This window comes from Equus przewalskii, chromosome 28, assembly GCF_037783145.1.
Source record: "Equus przewalskii isolate Varuska chromosome 28, EquPr2, whole genome shotgun sequence".
NCBI lineage: Eukaryota > Metazoa > Chordata > Mammalia > Perissodactyla > Equidae > Equus > Equus przewalskii.
The window spans coordinates 790169-805403 of record NC_091858.1 but is presented as its reverse complement, the minus strand read 5'-3'; the positions used below and the strand labels follow the sequence as shown (position 1 = coordinate 805403).

Sequence of the window (15235 nt, the reverse complement as noted above, 5' to 3'; positions counted from 1 at the left end):
TTAACTTATTTCTACATCATTCACTTCCCATTTCACTTTAAAATGTTTGGATTCATCTCCATGCTTCCGGTGCTTTTGGAAATTTATCAAGATGTGGGACAGATGGATGTTTGTACTGGAAATAAAAACTTAAAAAGTTCCAGCCAGTCAAAGCACCGTGGGTTGAGCTGGGCCAGAAACTCCGAGCCCTTGAAGAAACAGCCCTTTAAAGAAATTCCCTTGATAACACTGTGGTTGGCCTCAGAAATTTGGCTTTATGTTTCTTCAGCTTTAAACACAACAGCAATTAGAAATTGAAGATACTGTTTGCTCCAGGATGTTATTAATGTAACATTTAAGATGTTTTCAGTGGCTTAAGTAATTAATTCTGAGACCTGAGTAGGGAAGAGGAGACTGTGTAGCAGCCCAAACCTTTTAAAAACATGACTGGGCTGTAAGAGGCTTATTGAAGAGGGGTCACTGAGGGTCAGCGTAACAGAGGCTCCCGCGCTTGATTGTAGTGCTGGTGGAAGACTGGCGGCCAGCACATGCGAATGAATTTTATGTGGCCAGCAGACCTAATGTCAACATGTTTTCTTTGGCCAACTCAAGGCTGTCTTTGTTTTCATTGTAATTGTAACGCATTTACGGAAGACAAGCAGTCTCCTCCCCACCACTCCCTATTGCTCATTTGTGTTGTTGGCCTGGCCCTGAAGGCATTTGAATTTGCCATCCCTGGTGCAGAGGCTGCAGCCAGCCACAGCTGCTTTGTTTGTTAGTTAGCTCTTTGAACTTGGGCTTTGGAATCAACTGTCCCTTCACGGTTAGAAAGTGGATCCTTCCAGGTATATGTGTTTTCAGTTCCAATCCAGCAGGAAAAAAAAGTCCTTCCCTGATGGGGTAACCCAGATGCAGAATCAAGTCCCCTTGGCTTAAGGGGCGAGAATGCAGCCCACTGCCTTTTGCCCCTTAATTTCAACATGGAGTAGCATATGCTTATGGCTTAAGAACAGACTCATACCAGCCACATGGCTAGGAAATCCAATTTTAGAAACAACAAATGTCCACTATAACAAAACATATAAATGTCTTGGGACGTAATATTTTAAATCTAGAAAATCTAGGACATTCTTGAGGCATGGTGCATCTTTTTCTGAATTTCAGTTTTTGGTGGCATATAAAATGGCATGATTTCTTCTGAAATTGACATATTTGAGAATGAGAGCACATTCTGTTCAGCATCATTAGGGAAACTGAAAACTGCTCATATCCAGAAGTGCACATAATATAAATTTCTAGTTGCAAACCATCGATTTTATTGTTGGGTTGTTTGTTGCATGGTGGGTGGATGGGTGGTTTGATGTATTTCTTTTTGAACAAATTCTCTAGTTGTGATCTTAGCCCTGTTTCCTCAGATTGTTCATTTTTTATTTGTCAACATCAGATAAGTAATTTTCACATTACAGACCACTTTTCCTCTCACAGAAGCAGAGTAAGGGCATATCTCAATACAGTGCCAACTGTCACAGGCAAATCCCCTTCAGAAACAAGATGATAAACTATTAATTTTTAAGTGGCCTTGCTCATGAAAGTACAAGGATAGCAGTTACCACCTTTTCCCTCCCTAGTGAAAGCAAGGGAGAAGTCCCATTAACTTACTTAGAGAAGATTAGTGCAAGTCTTGGTCTTAGTAACCGGGTCTAGCCTGGAATCCAGGGCGATCTCTACAGAAAACATCACAAAGGTATGTGTCTGGATCTGAAAAGCTAAGATATTCCAGATTAATAGAATTCTTGGGGAAATTTAAGAATTTTCTTTTGTAAGTAGAGTGCTGAGTGTTATGAGTCAAACACTAAAGAACTGGGATCAGTAGTTGTCTGGGCACTCAACGTGGCTAATAATCGAGACAATTCTTGCATTGCCATTTGGAATTGCATTTTGTGTAACATGATGAAAGAGGGCTAAGAAGCTCTGGATTTTAATCTGTAAATGATGATGTGTGCTTTTGGAGGAAGGAGAAGCTTAGTAACAGGACCCTTTGAATCACCTTTTAAATAGATGATTGAAAAGAATTAGGGCCATACCTGAGAAGGCAGAATAAACAGCCAGTCAGGTGACTTGAAATGACTCCCTGTCTTTTTTAAATCCCTCCTTATGCCTGAAACATCTGCTCTGATAGGGGTCACTGCTTTGGGTTAAGGTATTGTCTGCAGGAAAAGGGCAAATATTCATAGAGATAAAATAATAAAATTAGGGAGAGGACTAGTCCGAGAGTTAAGGAGGCCGTTTTAGTCTTATCCTTGGTGTGTTGTTACATAGTTCTCTCTGGGCCTCAGTTTTCTGGCTATAAAAATGAGGTGGGATTGGGTAAACTAACCTATAAGGTCCCTTCCAACTCTCTATTTTTGAAGAGAGAGATGTATTAACACCAATTAGGATATTAGATTAACTCACTCTCATGAAGATCCCTAAGGGTGTTAAAATCAGAGAATATTTCGATTTGGAGATGTCAGGGGTCTAGCCATCACTACCCGACAGAGAGGCATTGCAAGCCTCATCTGTAATTCTAAATTCTCTAGTAGCTGCATTTCAAAATTAAAGGAAACAGGTGGAATTAATTGTAATGAGATTTTTTAATTTAACGCAATATATCCAAAATGTTATCATTTCAATGTGTAATAAGTATAAAATATTAAAGTATTTTACATTCTTTTTTCTTACTAAGTCTTCACAATTTAGTGTATATTTTACACGTAGGGCTTAAGTCAGTGCAGACTAGCCACATTTCACATGCTCTGTAGCTACGCAGGGCGAGTGGCTACTGCACTGGCTGGCACACGTATAGACCAGACCATGCTGTCTGCTCAAAAGTCAGCCAGGTTTGGAAGGCCTGATAACAGGGCTGGGGACAGGTTTTACACTTGATTTAGGAGGTGGGAGCTGAGCTAACACCCAGCTGTTGTGCCCCTGTGAGGCTTTACGGCAGCGGTATGCGGACGGCCTCCACCCCGATTTGGCAGTGCCTCTGCGGTACTGGACGTTTGATGTTCTGATTGTTACTTCTGTGTGGGCATACAATGAAGAGGAGGCCCACCCTGTGTGAGTGATGTCGCCTGCAGCCTTGTCATGTACTTTTTCACGGCAGGAACTTGTGAGATAGGAGCAAACCAAATATGTTTCCCTCACAAGGAAAGCTGTCATGCAAACAATATGAATCACCTCCTTCCTGGTTTTTTGGACTTTAAGTGACCCACCCACCCCCACCATCTGTTGGTTTGCTGGCTGCTAGTGCCCGATCCTTCCCTGGGTTCACTCTGGAATCAAAACATCGAAAGGAGTATGTGTTTTTGGTTTTTGTTTTATCTTTACTCAGACTACTTTATCTCTGTCTAACTACGTTAGATTTCTTCCTACTGTTTTCTAGACGAATCTGCATGCTTTTGATGTAAGAGTTTTAAAAACTTGTTTAAGTACCTGATCTGAGATGATGAGGCTTTTTGCAGGGAGCAAACTATTGAGGTTCTTTAGGTATATCTAGTTCAAAATTACTCAATAGACTTATAGTGCAAATTTTAAATGTTTCCAAAATTTTTTTCCGAGAAATATTAGAGAAAAAAATCACATACACACCAAGAGATGTTTGCTCTAAGAACTCTAGCACAGCATGCATTGGAAGGCTAGCAAGTGGTTCCACTCGTGACATAATCTTCTTGCAGGAGCACTCAGCAACTTGTCCACTCGTGTCCCTGCTTGAGGGGCGACTCTCACACACACACACACACACACACACACACACACACACACACACTAAAGAATGTGCAGGGTACTTCCACAGTAGGTCTCTTCCCTGACCAGACCTGACCTTTGGTAAAATTGGGAATTATGTAAATCATTGCCTACGTTTCCCATTTCTGATCAGTGCCCTCTTCCCCACCTGCTAGTTCACGTTTTCCTCCCAAAGATCAGTACAGTGTCTTCTTCCATATATCTTGCTTCAAGGAGCTCTCACCTGCTTGGAGAATCCTGGAAGATTTATAGCTGGAAAGTGGCCCCATGCCTTCATTCTGCCCATGTGGAACCTGAGACCTAGAGGAACTTAAAGCCCGGTCGCTCAATGTTCCAACTCCACAAGTTGGAAAATGCTTCACCGAGACAGGCTCAAAAAGATCGTAGCTTATGGTTTTTCCCACTTAAAGAGACGTTTGACTGGGTAACACAGAAGGTGTGAAACTGCTTTAAGCTCAAAAGCAATTAATAAATCTTGGGGATGAAATGTCATGGGAAATCGTAGGTAAAATAGTTTAGAGCAAAGGTCTCTTGAAGCCTCCTCAAATCCTACTTTAAAAATTTCCTTGGGGGGCCCCGGCCCAGTGGCACAGCGGTTAAGTTCACACACTGTGCTTTGGCGGCCTGGGCTTCACCAGTTTGGATCACAGGTGTGGACATGGCACTGCTTGGCAAGCCATGCTGTGGTAGGCATCCCACATATTAAGTAGAGGAAGATGGGCACGGATGTTAGCTCAGGGCCAGTCGTCCTCAGCAAAAAGAGGAGGATTGGCAGCAGATGTTAGCTCAGAGCTAATTTTCCTCAAAAAAAAAAAAAATTTCCTCGGAAGACAGACCCTGTCCCCTGATGACTGCATTGTCCTTTTTGGAGCCATAGGTCTGTGACAAACAAGCTGTAGTGAAGAATTCTGGGAATGTGCTTCTGAGGGATACCTTGTAAGACTTAGGGAAGTCAAATACAATCAGAAGTGTAAACAAAACATAAACTGAAGAATTAAGAGCATGACCTGTATAAAAGTATTGTCATAGCAAACTAAAATTTTGTTTTAGACGTGAGTTCCACAAGGAAAACTTCAGTGAGAGACAGACTTTTATCCCACAGAGTTAAATTTAGCCCCTTATCCAGGTAGCAGTATTTCTCCAGCTCAAATGACTTATCCTGGGTATGTAGAAACTTAACTTCATGTCCCTGTGTTTCAAAGGACAATGTTTTTTCTGTTTTGCTGAACAGCACTTTTTAATCCCATTAATCCAATCAGGGTGGATTTTCTTTGTTAGTTAATTTCTTTTTTTAAAGATTGGCACCTGAGCTAACAACTGTTGCCAATCTTTTTTTTTTTTTTCCTGCTTTTTCTCCCCAAATGCCCCCAGTACATAGTTGTATATTTTAATTGTAGGTCCTTCTAGTTGTGCCAAGTGGGACGCCGCCTCAGCATGGCCTGACCAGTGGTGCCATGTCTGCACCCAGGATCTGAACTGGCGAAACCCTGGGCCGCCGAAGCGGAGCGTGAACTTAACCACTCGGCCATAGGCCAGCCTCCATTAGTTAATTTTATACTTGGCTATTGCCAAAGCCCTCACCCAAGGCCAAGCCAGATGGGGCCCTGGGAACAGGCATAACCAGGGCCCCCAGAGCCAGAGGCTGTGCATGACAAACCTTTGTCGAATCGCCTCCTTGACAGGTGGAGCCGGACAATTCGCTTCTTAAATTTTCCACCTAGAAAACAAAATGTGTACTGATTTCTAAGTGAGCTTTGTGGACTTTTAAAAAACAAATTCTGGGCTCAGTTTTTAAAAAGAGACAAAAATTTGGCTACTAATACAGGCTGGGTTTATAGAAATGATTTTGAGAGCTAGAGAAGCAATGTGTGAAGAATGAGAGGGGTAGCAGTGTTTTAAAAATTGTTCTCAGGGGCCAGCCCAGTGGCTCAGCGGTTAAGTGTGCACTTTCCGCTTTGGCAGCCCGGGGTTCGCCGGTTCGGGTCCCAGGTGCGGACATGGCACTGCTTGGCAAGCCATGCTGTGGTAGGCGTCCCACATATAAATTGGAGGAAGATGGGCATGGATGTTAGATCAGGGCCAGTCCTCCTCGGCAAAAAGAGGAAGATTGACAGCAGTTAGCTCAGGGCTAATCTTGCGCAAAAAAAAATAATAATAATTAGTTCTCAGCAGGAATTGAGAATACCCCTCCCTAGCAGCCCAGAGACGGCAACATTGCCTGTGAAGGTAAGGGCACCACAGGGGTCTGCCTGCTCAGTCCAGGCCGCCAGGTGGGCTCTGAGGGGCGTAACAGGACCAGGAGTGGGGACTCCACTGATAGCCATTCCGCTCTCCTTCCTCTCAGGGCCTGAGGGAGAGCTCCTTAGGGGCCGTGGAGTAGGGCTGAGTAGCCACCTGGCGAAGCCCAGAGGCCACAGGAGCCCCTGGGTGGGGAGGATGGAGCAGCAGAATGGAGGGATGACTCTCGCAAAATGCTCTCTACAAACTCAGGTCCTTTTTGTCTGTCTCAGGGCTTTTTTACTTCTTCTGCTTATATTATTATATAAAAGTAAGCTTTTTATTTTGAAGTTTTTTTTTTTAATTTAAGTCACAAAGTGCATTTAGGGAACAGTAGAGCAGAAAGGTAGACTGAAATGAAAGAATGGAATTTACACTTCCTCAGGCTTTCCCACGAAGCCACAAATACAAACTATACAAACTGAAAATGGGTGTGCTTGCCAAAGTTAGGCAGTGCGTTACCACTGCATGCTGAAGCCTGATATGGGAGTAGCACAGGAAAAAACACTTTAAAATTTGCGTTTAAAGATGTAAATCCTAGCATAGCATTCAGATAACAACTTATAGAAAGCACTGTTTTGAACGTAATTGCTTTCTTAAGTTAGCAGGGGGTGGTGGGTGAAGCAGCTGGTCAAGGAGGCAGTCTCTGCAAGTCAGCTCTCCCTCAGCCTGTGGAGCCGGCACGCCGGGTCTGAACAAGCAGTTACTTCAACAGCTGCTGCTTGTTTTGTTTGCTTGTTTTTTATTTTTTGGTTTGCTTCTTTGTTTTCCAGTGTAGAGATGTAGGAGCAAAAAGTGTTTTACTATGTATGTGTCATTAGCTTTCTCCTCATTTCATTTTAAGATGGCTTTTTACCCTGTCTGCATGAGAAGGGGAAATGTCAGTGGGAAATGTCAGCAGGAAATGTTTTCAGGATCTGATTGCTGGAGCAGAGAGGTCTGAATGCAAAGGGCAGTGCCAAGCTAAAATTGCCAGTGCAGTTTTATTTTCATTCAGGTTGTTACTATTGTATTCATGTATCAGAGGTCAAAAGGAAATAGTTTTCTATTGAATGAAATAAAAAATGGTATGCAGGGCTCAAGAGGAAAACTGCTGAATCAGATGCATGTATATTTATATACGGATGTGATTAAACTTCTTTTCAAATAATATCAATAGTCGTATAGGGGAGGAAAACATTTCCCTTCCTCCTTTCTAGGTTCTTTGGCAGGCCTAATAATTAAATTGACATAAGAGACATGAACAGGAGAAAAACAAATTTAATTTTGTATGTACGGAGCCTGTGAAAATATGAGACTCCCCAAAGTAACCAAGGCAAGCAACTTTCATACTTCTGAGACAAAGAAACAATAAATTTGTGAAGAATTGACAAAACAAAGGGGTTTGGGCTTAGGGTAGCAAATTAGTGAAGAAGCAACAAGGTTTGTTTCCACAGCCGTGTTGGCCTTGAAGTCCCTGTCTCTGGCGGTAAGGGTGCCTTCTGTCCTGCTCTGCACAGGGCACCTTCACATGCAGATTTATTTCCTGCTTTGGGGGGGACAAAGGAGGGTCAACATGTCTTTCTTGCACCTGCTGTTTCTTAAGTAACTTTCATTCAAAATAATCAGTAGGCCAAAGGGGCCTATTTTAGGGTGACATATTTTGCCCCCTTCAGTTGTGATTTTTTTTTAGCAAGAAATTAACGTTCAACCTAAGCAGCAACTTGCTTGGCCTTAACCACACTATTTTCCATTCCTCCCAGTAGGCATTGCTGCTAGTGAAAAGGGATATTTTTTCCACATATTTGAGAAGTATTTTTATAGGTAATTGAAGACCAACTTAATAAATTAATATAACCAAAAAATGTAATGAGTTACAGAGTGAAGAAAAAACTTTATTTTAGGAGAAAAAGAACGCATTAAGCATTTGAAGTGTCTTTGGCTCTTGGTAATCAAAGAAGGCTTCGTGGAAACAGCAACCCTGAAGGAGAGTAAGAGTATGAGCTTGCAGAACGGGCAGAACAGTGGAAAGGACGCTGAGATGTCTCTCTGCAGAGAGTAGCTCCTGGGCTTGGATTTGGTAAAATGCCGTCTGAAGTTGTTTTTCTGAGAGTGGAATTAGATTCTGCAGTTACGCTGCTAGAAACACATTCACACTGTTGGAGAACTCCTGAGGAAGGAAGCTGAACATACGGCTCTGAGATTTTTTACAATTGATCTGAGACTGAATCAGGTAGCACTAAAAAATCTTTAATGTCATGACCAAAAGCAGCCAATTGTCCCTGAGGCACATCTTCTTCTTCTCAAACCCTCTTTGCCCTTCTTGATGAAAGACACATACCCCAACGGGCTGTGTAATGAAGACTGAAGAATGATTTAGGAAAATGAAGTAATGCCGTACTTATTAGTTAGTGGCAGTGTCAACACCAGGCCACCTGACCCCAAGACTTTTCTTTTCACTGCCACAATGTTTCTCACAGACTCATTTTCTACATCCCATCTCATTTTTAACATGTCCTGTCTGGAGCTATGTTAATTCTTGCATAATGATTACTTTGTGGCTTGAAATTATATTAATTAAAACATTTAATTTTTTTGTTTTTTCTTCTTCCCTTTTTACCACCTGGTTATGAACATTACTGTCAGGACAAAAGCATAAAACTTCAGTATTGTCATTATTTATTTGTTTAATGTCAGCAGCAGATTCCCTCCTGTGTTAATATTGACGAGGGAGCTTAGAATCATAGGTTAGTATCAAAGTATTTACCCAATGGTAAATGTGATCCTGATAGAGTACATGTAATTAGATATCAGAATGATCATGAAGTGAATGCAGATATAAATAAGCATTGACAAATCCTTATCTTTTTAATGAATGCTTTTGTTAGCAGGGTAAATTTAAAGGCTGTTCCTCAAGACAGAATGAGATCTGGTAACCATCCAGATAGAGAACTACCATAGTCTCCATACAGTAGTTCAGTTTCTCACTTTATCTTTTAAGGTCAAACTGGTTAATAAAACTTTGTATTCACTTACTACTACATAAGAGATGCTCAGAAAATATGTCTCTGTTTTACGAACCACAAAGGTAAGGTATAAACTACTTCTCTTTCTCTGTGGAGAGAGTGCCCCAGTCTTAAGCATGCAGCCTGACCCTCCATGGGCTGTGCAGGGTTTGCCGTGCGTCCTGACAGCCACGGTCAAGTGGATGTGGGTGTGGGGAGGACATGGACAGGTCTTTGCTGAGTGGCGGCTCAAGCCTCAGTGCTGCCACACAGTGTCAGACCTTAGTGTTTTTGTGAAACATGGCAATGGTGTGTAGGGGAGGAAGACATTTCCTCTACCCACTCTAGGTCCTTCTGCTGGCCCGGCTACAAATTAAATTCACATGAGACAGAATAACAGGAGAAAATTAAACAAAGCTTTATAACATGTATAGCATGGGAGAGACCCAGAAAAACTGAGTAACTCATCAAAATGGTGGAAGCCCTCCCCTTAAATACCATCCTCAGCTAAAGACAAAGGAGGGTGTTGGGGGCAGGGAGGGTCAGTTGCAGGAGATTACCAGACAAGCACAGTAAACAAGAGTCAGGTTATTATGCAGATTTAAGTCCTTGCCTTCCGCATTGATAAGAATTTCTAGAGATAAGGTCATCCCCCCTTCTTCCTGGTGCAGAGAGGGAGACACCTTTATAGATGGATATTTCCTTTACAAATGTAAATTTCTCTTTACAAAGGGTTAAATTCTGCTTTTCAGAGTTTCTCTCATGTCTGCAGTTTTTAAAAGTAACCAGCCCCAAATAATCCTCATGCCAAAGAGACATATCTTGGGGTGGCCAATTCCAGTCCCCCACAGGTGGAACACTGAAGGTCAAAGTATGTCTCCTGACGCACTGGCTGAGGAACTCATCAGGCATCTACCTCTACGTCTATATCCATGTTATTTTTATTTTTCTAGAATTTGTCATATTGGGAGTTCAAAATGTTTTCTGCTAGATATGAGAAATTTTATTTTCTTATATTCGTTCTTTCCATGCATACATTCATCAGATGTTTACTCAGTGTGTACTGTGTCTTCTCCGTGTTGGGGATACATTAGTGCACAAGAACAAAGGCCCCCTCGTGCAAGTGCATGCTGGTACTGGCACGGTGAAGATAAGCAGGATTCTTTTGTAAATGAAGTCGAAGGCTGATGGTGAGAAGTGTGGAGGAGAAAAATGAAGCCATAAACAGCAATAAAAGTAGGTGTTTTTTTAGATTTGGATTGCCAGGGGAAGGCCTCAGTGTAAAGGTGACATGTGAGTGAAGAGGGAAAGAGGTGAAGGAGGGAAGGGAATAAGCCCTGTGGATTCCTGGGGGAGGTGATTTTTGGGCAGTGAACAGCAAGCACCAAAGGTCCTAGAGAGGAGTGCGTCTGCTGCATTCAAGGAGAGCAGGAGGCAGAGTGGCTGGCGACAGTGAGCACCAGGAGAGCACCGAGAGATTAGACCAGAGAAGGGCGAGGAGGGTTGGCACAGGTTAGGGGTTTTTAGGCCATTGTAAGGATTTGAGGTTCGGAAGGACTTTTAAGAATGAGAAGCCACTGGAGCTTTTTGAGCAGAGATGACAGGCTCTGACTCACCTTTAACAGATGACCTCTTTTGGGAAGAGTGTGCGTGAGGGGCAAGGGCGGAAGCCAGGAGACCAGTTAGGCGGCTATTGCAATAATCCAGGTGCACGATGCTGGTGCTTGGTCCAGCCTGAAGGCGTGGAGATGGTGAGAAATGGTGTGACTCTGAGTATGTTCTGAAGACAGGAACAGGACTTGCTGACAAAATGGATGTGGGGTATTAGAGAAAGAGAAGACTCAAGGGGTGAAGTTTTTATTGTCAAATTTCATTCTTCAGGATTTTAGAAGTGTCTCCAAGCCTGCTCCATAAATACTAGAATACCAGTCATTCCGTAACTGGTATCGAACTCTCAGTTTTTGGTTAACTCTTCCACTCTCCTAGACATCTTGCATGTTGTAGGCTTATAGGGAAGAACCGAGAGCACTGGACTCCAGCGCCCATAGAGGTTAAGCAATTGATATAAAACTACTAATGAAATAATAAAATAGCCATTGATTTAATATTCATTATGTGACCACAGAATGGCCTATAGTGGATAATGTCCATCAATAATTTGTCAAATATTCAGAGAAAACCCAACAAAGCTATATAACACCAGTGCCTATTAATCAAGCATATTTTTTCCTAAATAAAATTGACAGGAACAGCATGTACAACTCAATTGGGATATTTTTTTATGAGTGAGACCAAGCTGAGTTTTGACCATTTTATTAGCTAAGAATGCTTTTGGCTGCAGATAACAGAAAACTTGACTAAGTGTTTAAACAGTGTAAACATTTTTTATCTCACTTAAGAAAACTGGAAGCGAATGGTTATTGGCTGCTAAGTCTTGCCATTAAGGATGTATGATCTTTCTAAATTTCCAATTTGCTATTCTTGGCACATTGGCTTTTTTGTTTTCATGCTTATCATTTTATGGTCTCAACATGGCTACCTGAACTCCAGACATTCTGTCTCCCACCTTCTGTCAGGATAGCAAAAGCTGTCACAAAAGTACCCTCGTCAACTTCACCTTACATGTCATTCGTCACATCTAGGCCACATGGCTGCAAGGTTGACTGGCAAAGCAAGTAAGGGTTATCATGTCTGGTTGCAACCATGATATCTGTCCTGGGCCTGGGCACACTGATGTCCTCAATAAAAATCACAGTTCCATTAGTGTGAAAGAGGCTGCTGGGGATGCGCACACAGTGTCTGCCACGTTGTCCTCCAGCTTCCCTGGCCAAGATTGACCATTTGAATATGAGCATCAGGTTTTCAGTCTCTGAGCTGGTGCATCATAGACTTAAAATGTGGTTTACAAATAACACTTGCTGCTGCTTCTCTGCTTTTCCTTACCAGCTTTAACTTAAAACTTACATTTCACAACTGATCTTAGAAAAATGATAAGAATTCTGTCTTCTCTGAAAGGAGGAAGGGAAATAAAACCCCCCAAAGATTCCACATGGTTGCCTAGGTAGGAAGAAGTATGACCTTCCCACCCCCAAAAAGGAGAAAACCAGGAGAGAGCCATGAAGCCGGGACTTTTACAGCTGTGTTCATCCCCATGCTCTTCGGGGCTTCGCTCAGAGCTGTTGTTCTGTGCTAGGAGCAATCTTTTCTTGGCCCCGAAGCCTCTGGAATGAGATCCACATACTTAGATGAGTCTCTTGTCCCAGAGGGTGTGGTTGGAAGCAGTGCCACAGAAGAGCTCTCAGATCTGGGGTGCGTTCTCCTAAAGGACTGTGAACAGGCATTTGCTTTGGCTTCAGAGAACGGCAGCAAGCAAAGCTCTGTTACCAGGTGTCGCAGCCTCTGCCCTGAGAACCTTTGTAGCTCAGAATAGAGCACGGACCCTTGGAAGCTCATAAACCCCTGGGGATTCCTTGTCCTCCTTTCTCTTCCAACAGCCGAGCTCTCCTCCCTTCCCGTCCCTTTCACCTTGTTTGTCTTTTCTGATGAGTCACGAACGTACTGCTGCTCCTCTGTGCTGACCTTTTGTTTGTTGATTAACACACTGATGTAATTCATTGAAGGCTACAGTTTTGCAGCTGGAGCTATAGAACGAATGGATGAAATAGTTTTCTTTCATGTATTTTTCAGATGAATTTTCCTGGTAATATGAGTTTCTTCGAAGACTAGTAGAAAACTGGCCTTATCACCTTCTCTCATTTTGTTCCCTTTCAAGTCACCTCAAAAAATTATCCTTCATCCCCCTTTCACTGTATAAATGCCCCAGCTTTGTGAAATAGCATGCCTTACAGTGGTGGTCTGAATCTATTTTTAAACTGCCTTTAGATCATTTTACTAAACCTTGTTCATATTGGGAGTAATCCTTTCCTCCATTTTAATCTTGTCACCAAGGCAGGTTAGAGACAGATTTAGTAATAAATTCCTAGAATGACTAGAACTTTCAAACTAGTATGCCCTTTGGATATTGTCTAGTTCAATCGTCTGATTCACTGATGCACAGACTAATTTGTAATACTGATGACATATTTTTTTATTAGCAAATGCCCTTCTTAAACCCTTATGTAGCTTTCTGAGATAAGTTTAGTCTTTTATTCTTTTACTTTGTTACTTCTTTATTAGACTTAGAATGTGCATCAATTAGTAATGCTTTCAGCTGCAATTAACAGTACCTGAGCAAAAGTGGCTTAACCCCTAAGGATATTTATCATCCATACTTAACAGGGTATTCAGAGGTAGTAGGGAATCTGAGAGTTGGATCCAGCTCACTGAGTCATCAAGAACCCAGGCTCTTTCTGTCTTTCCAATTTTCCTCCGGCCTAGCTTGTTGTCCTTTGTCTTCACGCCTGCTGCCCCCATGTCACAGGGCGCAGCTTTAGGAAACGCACCTATGTCAAGGAAAGAGTAAGAGTGAGGGGCTAGTACCAGTGGCTTCTCCTCTAAATCCTGTCTGTTTAATCAGGGAGCAAAATACCTTTCCAGAAGCACCCCAATACACTTCTCCTTACATCTTATTGACCAGAATATCACATGGCCCCACTCAGCTGCAGGAGGGGCTGGGGAAGTATGGGGTTTTATCAACCTTTGTAGTGGGAGGGACATTGGAGGAGAGGGGTTTGAGAGTGGCTTTTGATTGGCCAAACCAACAGTGTCTGTCAGAGTAGTCATCCTAAACACTGCATTCACCTGTATCTTTTCCTGCCCATTCACCCAAAACTTACGAGCATCGGCCCTCAAGTCGGACTTCCGGAGTTCACATCCCAGCTTCACTTCGTTGCTGACTCTGACTTGAGGCTTCCCTCTGCTTGTGTTTCCTTTACTGTAAGACAGGGTTAATAAGGCACCAATTCCATATGATGATTACATTAATGGCCTGAAGTTAGCACGTGGCACTCCATAAATGTCATCATCGCCACCCGCCATGGCTTAGCACTCCCACATAGATACCAACCAAGCCCAGAGCAAGCTTCATGACTGGCAGTTTTTTCCCACTTTTGAACAAAACAACTTGAAAGAGTAGCTTCAAGTAGCTTGAACTTCATAATTACTGACTTAAAAGTGAGATATACAAAATCTCAACCTGATTAGAAAAATCCCTAAAAGATTTCCAGTCATAACAGAATTTGCCTACCTTTGTTGGGATGATTTATAACTGCCACGTTTCTTTATTTAGAAATAAAACACTATAGGCCTTCTGTAAATCCTTTATGTATTCAAGCAGTATGGTGAAAGACTTATTTTGATTTGAATCCATCAAATCAAGAATCTGAGACTCTTCTGTAATCTGCAATATATGTATAATAGTTCTATAGAGTGACTCAGCTGGAAACTTTAAAAAAAAACCAGCACCAAGTAGAGTTAGAGACAGAAATCTCTGCAGTGTCTTCTCAGTTAGACAGGAGAATCCAGGAGCTGTTTAAACATAGGAGATACTCAACAGATAGTTGTTGATGAAAAAAAATTTGTAGAATGCAAAAACATCAGGAAATAATTTCAAGTTTTGCAGGAAACCATAGCACTCTAGAATTTGGTAATCCTAGCATAAAAGCAATGGCGAGAACCCCAGAGCAGCTTCTAGAAAGAATTGTGGTCTTATAGGGGACTGGAGAGTAGGATCATCACAGACTCATTCCTCAGGGGGAGTCTTTGCAGAGCTACAGGAGCAGGAAAGAAAGTAAGTGACCATGTTCCAGTGAGGGTCAAGTGAGGCCACGGTCCTGGAGGAAGCTCGGGTGACCACAGGACTGAGCCCTGGGAGCCATCCACTCGCCAAAAACCCGAGGTCACAGCTTCCACCCTTCTTGTGCCTGAGGGCTCAGGAAGCATGTCTTCCATCTAACAGCCAGTAATTCCAAGTTGACATTCCTTCAGAATGCAGAACAAATAAGGACAACAAAAATTCTGTCTTTATTTCTTAAAAATTTTTTTTTCCTTTTGGTGAGGAAGATTAGCCCTGAGCCAGCACCTGTCACCAGTCTTCCTCTTTTTGCTTGAGGACGACTGTCACTGAGCTAACACCTGTGCCAGTCTTCCTCTATTTTGTATGTGGGACACTGCCACATCGTGGCCTGATGAGTGGTGTGTGGGTCCACGCCTGGGATCAGAATCAGTGAACCCCGGGCCTCTGAAGTGGAGCACGAAAACTTCACCAGTCT

General features: G+C 42.5%; 1 protein-coding gene and 1 long non-coding RNA gene across 24 annotated transcripts in view; one reads left to right on the top strand and one right to left on the bottom strand.

Annotated features, from left to right (window-relative positions):
* PSD3 (pleckstrin and Sec7 domain containing 3) overlaps positions 1-15235 on the top strand; it is a 644089-nt gene that overhangs the window by 620005 nt on the left and 8849 nt on the right. The window lies entirely within an intron of this gene.
* On the bottom strand, positions 10872-13922 carry LOC139080118 (uncharacterized). The gene is made up of 2 exons (XR_011534296.1): positions 13802-13922; positions 10872-13468 (listed from the first exon to the last, which is right to left on the bottom strand). It is a non-coding gene; the product is annotated as an uncharacterized lncRNA (long non-coding RNA).